We start from the raw sequence: 10,000 nt of genomic DNA, 5'->3' as shown, positions 1-10,000 counted from the left end.
TATATAAATATATATATATATATATATATATATATATATTTATATATATATAGCTAGAATTCACTGAAAGTCAAGTATTTCTTATATATATATATATATATATATATATATATATATATATATATATATATATATATATATATATATATATATATATATATATATAAATCTTAACCACGCCCCCAACCACGCCCCCCACCCCCCACCTCCCGAAATCGGAGGTCTCAAGGTTGGCAAGTATGCTTTAGCGTCCTCTACAACCTGTCGTCACGTCCGCTTTTCCTCCGTACAAACAGCGTGCCGGCCCAGTCACATAATATGTGCGGTTTCTCCACACACTTAAGTCAATTGCCATGCGTACTTGGTCAACAGCCATACAGGTCACACTGAGGGTGGCCGTATAAACAACTTTAACACTGTTACAAATATGCGCCACACTGTGAACCCACACCAAACAAGAATGACAAACACATTTCGGGAGAACATCCGCACCGTAACACAACGTAAACACGACAGAACAAATACCCAGAAACCCCTTGCAGCACTAACTCTTCCGGGACGCTACAATATACACCCCCCGCTATCACCAACCCCCCCCACCCCCTAACAAACTAATTACATTACCATAGTAACTCATTATACGACCATAGTAACTAATTAGAAGGCCATAGTAACTAATTATATGACCATAGTAACTAATTAGATGATCATAGTAACTAATTAGATGACCATAGTAACTAATTAGATGAGCATAGTAACTAATTAGATGAGCATAGTAACTAGTATATGATACAGATTCCAAGCATGTAAAGACTTAATATAGTTGAAGACTTCCGGTCATTAGAAAAGATGAGTGCACATCATAATGGCAGCTACACTTTACATCTTAAATATGTAAAAAAATGATTTGGGAATGTCCGGGGGGCCAGATTGGAAAGATTAACGGGCCACATGTGGCCCCCAGGGCCTTCATTTGCCCAGGTCTGATATACTGTATAATACAGTATAGTAGGGGACTTGCAATGACACACAGAAGTGTAAAAAAATGTGTTAATTGTTAAATAAAAAAAGGAGTAGTTTTTTTTTTCAAAACAATTAACATTTATCAACACATTTGAAGTACCCAAAAATTGGTACTGTTGAGTATCGGTATCGAGTTCCAGGTATTCGGGAATCGGTACCGAATCAATTTAAATGTGAAAGGTACCCATCCCTAATTAGGCCTTCCAGTAGTGATGGGTCCAATGCAACACCGATGCATCGGCGCATGCGTCGAGCTCATAGAGCAAAACCCTGTGTCGGTTTTAGAAAGTCACGTGACCGATCATGAGCTGTTTTGGTCACGTGACCGATATGCGAACTGTGTCGCCTCCTCTGTGCCCTGTGAGCGGCTCTTTTCTACAGCCGGAGAAATAATAACTAAGAAGAGAAATCGTCGGAAAAACTTTATTTTTTTTTTGTTTTAATAAAAATGTGTAAAAAAATAAAATTAAAAAAATTCCCAGTCCACAATCATCCACAACACGTTCTCTTAGATTTCCATGTTATGATACATGTTCACATTATTTATTGACTGTATCTAAAAAAGATACAAATATATTTTTATTTAAATGAAGATATGAAATAATCCTAAATGACTTGGTTTATATTATTGTATATACTAGGGCAGGGGTCACCAACGCGGTGCCCGCGGTCACCAGGTAGCCCGTAAGGACCAGATCAGTCGCCCGCTGGCTTGTTCTAAAAATAGCTCAAAGAGCAGCACTTACCAGTGAGCTGCCTCTATTTTTTTAAATTTGATTTATTTACTAGCAAGCTGGTCTCGCTTTGCTCCACATTTTTAATTCTAAAAGAGACAAAACTCAAATGGAATTTGAAAATCCAAGAAAATATTTTAAAGACTTGGTCTTCACTTGGAATAAGCGGTAGAAAATGGATGGATGGATGGGTCTTCACTTGTTTAAATAAATTCATTTATTTTTTTACTTTGCTTCTTATTACTTTTAGAAATACAATTTTAGAGAAAAAAATACAACCTTAAAAATGATTTTAGGATTTTTAAACAAATATACCTTTTTACCTTTTAAATGTCTTCCTCTTCTTTCCTGACAATTTAAATCAATGTTCAAGTAATTTTTTTTTTTTATTATTGTAAAGAATAATAAATATTTTAGCTTCTGGTTTTTCGACGAAGAATATTTGTGAAATATTTCTTCCAACTTACTATGATTCGAATTCAAAAAAATTATTCTGGCAAATCTAGAAAATCTGTCGAATCAAATTTAAATCTTATTTCAAAGTATTTTGAATTTCTTTTAAAATTGTTGTTCTGGAAAATCTAGAAGAAATACTGATTTGTCTTTGTTAGAAATATAGCTCGGTCCAATTTGTTAAATATTCTAACAAAGTGCAGATTGGATTTTAACCAATTTAAAACATGTCATCAAAATTCTAAAATGTATCTTAATCAGGAAAAATGACTAATGATGTTCCATAAATTATTTTTTTAATTTTTTCAAAAAGATTCAAATTAGCTAGTTTTTCTCTTCTTTTTGTCGGTTGAATTTTGAATTTTAAAGAGTCGAAATTGAAGATAAACTATGTGTCAAAATTTTATTTTTATTTTTTTCGTGTTTTTTCCTCTTTTAAACCGTTCAGTTAAGTGTTTTTTTCATCATTTATTCTCTACAAAAAACCTTCCGTAAAAGGGAAAAAAAATGTACGACGGAATGACAGACAGAAATACCCTTTTTTTTAAATATATATACATTTATTTATTTAGCTATTCTTGTTTAAATCACACTTATGTGTAACTTACGAATGACAATATATTTATTTATTTAAGTGTGTATCAAACTGGTAGCCCTTCGCATTCATCAGTACCCAAGAAGTAGTTTTTGGTTTCAAAAAGGTTGGTGACCCCTGTACTAGGGCATCAAATCAGCGTCAGTTGAGTCGGTCCATAGGTTGCCTGTAGGGATTTTTAATGTCCAGCAGATGTCAGACTATAAAAATGACCTCCCTGCTTGGCACTCAGCATCAAGGGTTGGAATTGGGGGTTAAATCACCAAAAATGATTCCTGGGCGCGGCCACCGCTGCTGCTCACTGCTCCCCTCACCTCCCAGGGGGTGAACAAGGGGATGGAGAGGACACATTTCACCACACCTAGTGTGTGTGTGACTATCATTGCTACTTTAACTTGAATGTGTTTGCAACATATATTGGTCGACACAACGAATCAACTCGTTATAAACACAGTATATTATAAAAAAAATAAAAAAATAAAATGTCTTTACGAGGAGCCAATATTGTGCGCTATGAAGTCTCGATTTAGCATCTTCACTTCCTCCAAAATGAGCGCTGTCAGTGATAAGTTACAGTTGTGGCCAAGTGTTCCACGGAATGTAATGAGGCGTAAATCATCCAGCTACCGCTGATTTACTTTTGCTTTTAATTAGTGTGTGTGTGTGTGGGGGGGGGGGCGTCACACTGAGGGCAATGGCAGGGCAAAGTCACTTGTGCACTGCAAGGCCACCGCAAAGCCCCATAAGTCATTTCTAGCCACCCCAACATAAAAAAAAGGTCAACAGTGATAATCAACCTTATTTAGTGGATTGCTGCTTCGTTGACTTTATTTGAAGCCCATGTGCAACATGTGTCGCCTCCAGCAAGAAGGTTGCGTTTGCATCACTGCTTGTTTGTTACCAGGATGACACACAAACTACTTTCTGTGAAAATGTGCACAGGGTGGGGCCAAAGGGCCAAGGAAGATCTGGAAACAGTTTTTTTTTCCCCACCCCAATTTGTGAAATATTTCATCCTTAGAGGGGAACTGCCCTTTTTGGAGAATGTTGCCTCTCGTTGAAAAACATTATGAAAGACATGACGACAGAGGGATTGTTTTTTAAATGCAGAATAAATATTAAATAAAAGTAACTAAAAGTCCACTTACAGCGGAGCCAATGGGAGCTCCACTATTCCGCCCATAAAATTAGATAAATAACCATTCAAAAAGCGCCAACAATATTAAATTTCGTGATTTGAATATTAACCGACCTTGAGACCTCCGAATTCGGGAGATTTAGGGGGGGGGGGGGTTGAGCAGGCCTGGCCCTAACCAATCTGGCGCCCTAGGCAAGATTTTAGGTGGCGCCCCCCAACATCGGCAGTGAAGTGTATATACTCACAAGAACCCGAATAGCTTTGTCTTTGACCTTTTTTTTTTACTTACAACTATACCTAATATATAAAGGGGTGGAAAAGTGACTATTACCTGCAGGGCAAACATTAGCTAACCAGAAGGCAATAACAATGTAAACAAAAAACACCTGCTTAAAAGATCTAATACAAATGTCCCTAAGGAATGTAAGGTGGGAGTACTGTAATTACCTAACGTTACATTATTATTTTCCATAACAATTTAGCCCCCTCCACAATATTAACCCGACGTTAAAACAGAACTAGCTATTTATTGATTAGCAATTGCCGAATCATGTAACATTAGCTTAATGCTAAAAAGCCAGGTTACTATCACATTCTGTAACAGACAAATAATTTCATGTAGGCTAACGTTACCTACCTGCTACCTCTGTCTTTTCTCGTTTCTCCTCCTCTTCTTTTCTCTTTTTTCTTCCCTGGGCACCTGACAGTTTTGGCCGTTTTGACATCTTGTGTTGATTTTTTGATGTGGTGACGTCCAAAAAGAGTCATGATACGGGAAGGGAGGGGGCGCACCATGCGGGGGGGGGGGAGGGCGGGCGTTATGTTGTAACAAATAATATTTCTATTAAATAGGCTTTACTTTGCATTTTAATTAACGTGAGATTATTTTTTTGTATTTAGAAATAATAGTAACAACTTTTTTTTTTCTTTTTTTTTTTCTCCAACATTTGTGGCACTGGCGTGGCGCCCCCTGATGGACGGCGCCCTTAGCATTTGCCTATACGGCCTATGCCACGGGCCCGCCCTGGGGTTGAGGTAGGCGGGGTTAAGGGGGAGGAGTATATTCATACTTGCCAACCCTCCCGGATTTTCCGGGAGACTCCCGAAATTCAGCGCCTCTCCCGAAAACCTCCCGGGACAAATTTTCTCCCGAAAATCTCCCGAAATTCAGGCGGAGCTGGAGGCCACGCCCCCTCCAGCTCCATGCGGACCTGAGTGACGTGTCGACAGCCTGTTCTCACGTCCGCTTTCCCACAATATAAACAGCTAATGATCGAGGGCGAGTTCTTAGTTTCTTATTTGTGTTTATTGTCAGGCAGTTTCATTAACGTCCTCCCAGCGCGGTAACAACACACAACAACAGCAGTCAAGTTTTCGTCTACCGTAAAGCAGTTCGTCTGCCGTAAACAGCAATGTTGAGACACTTTTAAACAGGACAATACTGCCATCTACTGTACATGCATGTGTCACATTTTTGTGTTGATTTATTTATTTTATTTTGTGGTTTGAATTCGTTTTTGGAGCTGTCATTACAGATTTATCAGTATTCACATTGGTCAGTAGGGGGCAGTAGGGCGTTTCTTCCCAATTGAATGCTATCACCTGCAGACCGGAAGTGTCTTGTCATTCTGATGAGCGCGACCAGTCTGTGAACAATTGAAACGTCCTGCATAACAGGTTAGTTTTGGTGAATCAACTCACTGAATAATATCCATGTGATCTTTCTAAGTTTAAGTACACATTCTGATGGTGGAGCCTAACTCTAAAGTGTTTGTGAGTTGTAGTTTGTATTTGTGAATGAATCCAGTGCACAGCTGCAGTAATCAATACAAAAAGGCGACGTGAGTGAGCAATGTTTATATAGGAACTTCTGATCCTAATTCAGACTCCCAAATTAGAGCTCCCAATTTCTTATTGATTTTATAATGTATATTTGTATAATGTGTGTGTTCTGAAATAGTGACAGAGAATAGAACAAGGATGGACAATTCAACCCTTAACTCAACAATGAGTAGATGAGTGTTATGTGTGTGTATATGTGTAAATAAATGAACACTGAAATTCAGGTATTTCTTTTATTTATATATATATATATATATACGTATACGTATACATATATATATATATATATATATATATATATATGTAATAAAATATATATATATATATATATATATATATATATATATATATATATATATAGCTAGAATTCACTGAAAGTCAAGTATTTCTTATATATATATATATATATATCTTAACCACGCCCCCAACCACGCTCCCCTCCCACCTCCCGGAATCGGAGGTCTCAAGGTTGGCAAGTAAAAAAAAAAAAAAAAAAAAAAAAAAAAAAGGTTGGCAAGTATGAGTATATTTATAGCTAGAATTCACTGAAATTCAAGTATTTATTTTATATATATATATATATTCAAGTATTTATTTTATATATATATATATATATATATATATATATATATATATATATATATATATATATATATATATATATATATATTCAAGTATTTATTTTATATATATATATATATATATATATATATATATATATATATATATATATATATATATATATATATATATAAATAAAATAAATACTTGACTTTCAGTGAATTCCAGCTATATATATGTATTTTATTATATATATATATATATATGTATAAATATAAACAAAATAAATACTTGAATTTCAGTGTTGATTTATTTACACATATACACACACATAACACTCCTCTACTCATTGTTGTATTTGAAAGTGCAATGCTTTGCAGCCAGTAGCACAGCCTTTGAAGGAGCATAGGTATGGGCAGCATCTGTGAAATTTAATTTGCAGGAAGGGAGTGAGTTTAGGATTGAATTGTCCATCCTCGTTCTATTCTCTGTCACCCGTCGTCGCCATGACTGTCTCTTCTTCGTTCTTCTGCTTCGTCTCCTTCTTGTTGTGTGTGCAGTTGTGCACTCGCCAAAAGCCGTAGATGTTATAACGTGACTGGGCCGGCACGCTGTTTATATGAAGGAAAAGCGGACGTGACGACAGGCTGTCCTCACTCAGGTCCGCACGGACCTGGATGGGGCGTGCTTTAAGTCCGGCTGGAAATCGGGAGAAATTCGGGAGAATGGTTGTCCCGGGGGAAAAAATACAAAAATGAGAGGTATTTTATTTGAAGTAAGCAAAATTATCTGCCAATAGAACAAGAAAATTCGGCTTGTCAAGACTTTCCAAAACAACTAAAAATTATCTAACCTCAATGAACCCAAAAATACCTTAAAATAAGTATATTCTCACTAATAACAAGTGCACTTTTCTTGGTAGAAATATGCAGATAAAAAAAAGAAAACTGGGATAAATGGAGAATCATGTGCCTCTCAGTCCTTTCCAGCGAGGACGTGGAAGGCATCTACCTATTTGGAACCGTGTACGCGGTACACCTGCTGATTGGGCTGGGCATTGCTCTGGTGTGTCGTCAAATTCAAGGAGCCCAAAGGCTGTTCGTCGCAATGGATGGCTTGGGCAGGGCTGTGGGAACACAGACTGTGGCGATTTCTGAACTGAATCGCAAGATGGATCACATCATGGAGAAGCTTGCTGAAAAGGAAAATTTAATTGAATTTGAGAGCAGCCAGCATGGACGAATAGAACAGACAAGTCATTGTTTTGTCTGCTCGCGGAAAACAAACATCCTAATCTACGATTTGACTCCCTCGAATGGCCTTGACGCTGTGTAAACAGGACCAGGCTGTTCTGAAAAACACCCTTGAGGACACCTCAATGATGGACGCTTTTGACCACCCTCCCTCGTCAACTTTTGCAGATCGGCCTCAGTCTATAAAAAACATTACATCATCACACCCAAGACAATTGGGCACACACGCCCCCGCCCCTCCCCCATCCCTGCAACATGTTTCAAAAAGGCTGGCACAAGTGGCAAAAAAGACTGAGAAAGTTGAGGAATTGCTCATCAAAGACTTATTTGGAACATCCCACAGGTGAACAGGCTAATTGGGAACGGGTGGGTGCCATGATTGGGTATAAAAGCAGCTTCCACGAAATGCTCAGTCATTCACAAATTCACATATTCTAGTTTCTTCAAAATAGCCACCCTTTGCTCTGATTGCTGCTTACTATTATTACTGCACACTCCATGAGCTTCAAGAGGTGGTCACCTGAAATGCTTTTCACTTCACAGGTGTGCTTGAAGCTCATGGAGAGAATGCCAAGAGTGTGCAAAGCAGTAATCGGAGCAAAGGGTGGCTATTTTTGAAGAAACTAGACTATAAAACATGTTTTCAGTTATTTCATAACTCCACATGTTTTGATGATCTAGACTTGGACTTAGACAAACTTTAATGATCCACACGGGAAATTATTCCACACAGTAGCTCAGTTACAAAGGATGGAAAGTGTAAGGATGAAAAGGACAATTCAGGTATAAAATAGACTAAAAATGTACCGTAGTAGCAATATAAAATGTCATATTTATGTCAGAATAATTGTATCTAAGTTATCACAAAACTTTCATATTACCAAGCAGAAGGCTTGTAAAACTCCACTGTGTATGATGGGAAGCGACACAAAGGTGTCGGTTTCTTTGATGTATTGCAATGCACAGGAAGATTTTGTCTTGACCCGAGATCTACAAAGCGGAGAGGAAGCAGGACATGACTCCCCTCCAGGCACCTTTTCTTTGAACTGTTTTGTGACCAAAGGCAGCGGCTGTTTACGACCCCCTTCCTTTAGAAAGAGCTGTTGCCATGTAATCAGGGAAAGTGCAAATAAAAGAGGAGGCGTACAATCTTTCGTCAGAGCGTGGTGGGAGACTGTACAAGAGTACAGTCCAGAAGTTTCTCCTCAATTTAGCCAAATTGAATTCTGTCTCTGTTTGATTCCTTGCTTCTTGTCTTGTTTAATAGATGTCATCAATGTTTGAACCTGACAATTTACATAATATATGTACAATATATGATATATACTGATATATTATATGTTTATATCAGGGGTGCTCATTACGTCGATCGCGATCTACCGGTCGATCTCTTTCTACCGGTCGATCTCGGAGGGTGTGTCAGTCGCTCACCAGCCAGGCATTAAAAAAATAGTCCTAAAAATGAGCGATCATAAATCTTTACTATGACGTCACTTTCATCACTTGATTGACATTCACGGCACCCGAGGTTCTTCTGAGATGACGCTGGCTGCTGCCAGCTCATTAAAATTACCGACTGGAAGGCGAGAAACACTTTATTTCAACAGACTCTGGCGCCGTACCTGTCGTCAAAACTCCAAAGACCGACTGCACAGTTGCACAATAAAAGCTCTGCTTCATACTGCCTGCGCTACCAAAATAAGAGTCTCAGAAAGCTGGCGCGCACAAGCTATCAAGCTACGGAGTTTGCCGACAATGTATTTCTTGTAAAGTGTATACAAAGGAGTACGGAAGCTGGACAAATAAGATGCCAAAAACCGACCACTTTCATGTGGTATTGGACAGAAAGGAGGACTTTTTTTCTCCTCCATTCGAAAATGCGGACATTATCATCACCACTGTCTGATTCCAATCAATGCAAGTCATCACCATCAGGTAATACACCAACTTATATTCTTGTCTTCATGAAAGAAAGGAATCTATATGTGTTAAACATGCTTGTATTATCTTTAAACACCTTTAACTTGTTGACAATATTAACTATATGTGTTAAACATGCTTGTATTATCTTTAATGACCTTTAAGTTGTTAACAATATTAACTATATGTGTTAAACATGCTTGTATTATCTTTAAACACCTTTAACTTGTTAACAATATTAACTATATGTGTTAAACATGCTTGTATTATTTTAAACCACCTTTAACTTGTTAACAATATTAACTATATGTGTTAAACATGCTTGTATTATCTTTAATCACCTTTAAGTTGTTAACAATATTAACTATATGTGTTAAACATGCTTGTTTTATCTTTAACCACCTTTAAGTTGTTAACAATATTAACTATATGTGTTAAACATGCTTGTATTATCTTTAACCACCTTTAACTTGTTAACAAT

The sequence above is a fragment of the Nerophis lumbriciformis genome, linkage group LG17, assembly GCF_033978685.3.
Source record: "Nerophis lumbriciformis linkage group LG17, RoL_Nlum_v2.1, whole genome shotgun sequence".
NCBI lineage: Eukaryota > Metazoa > Chordata > Actinopteri > Syngnathiformes > Syngnathidae > Nerophis > Nerophis lumbriciformis.
This window is presented reverse-complemented; position numbering follows the sequence as displayed.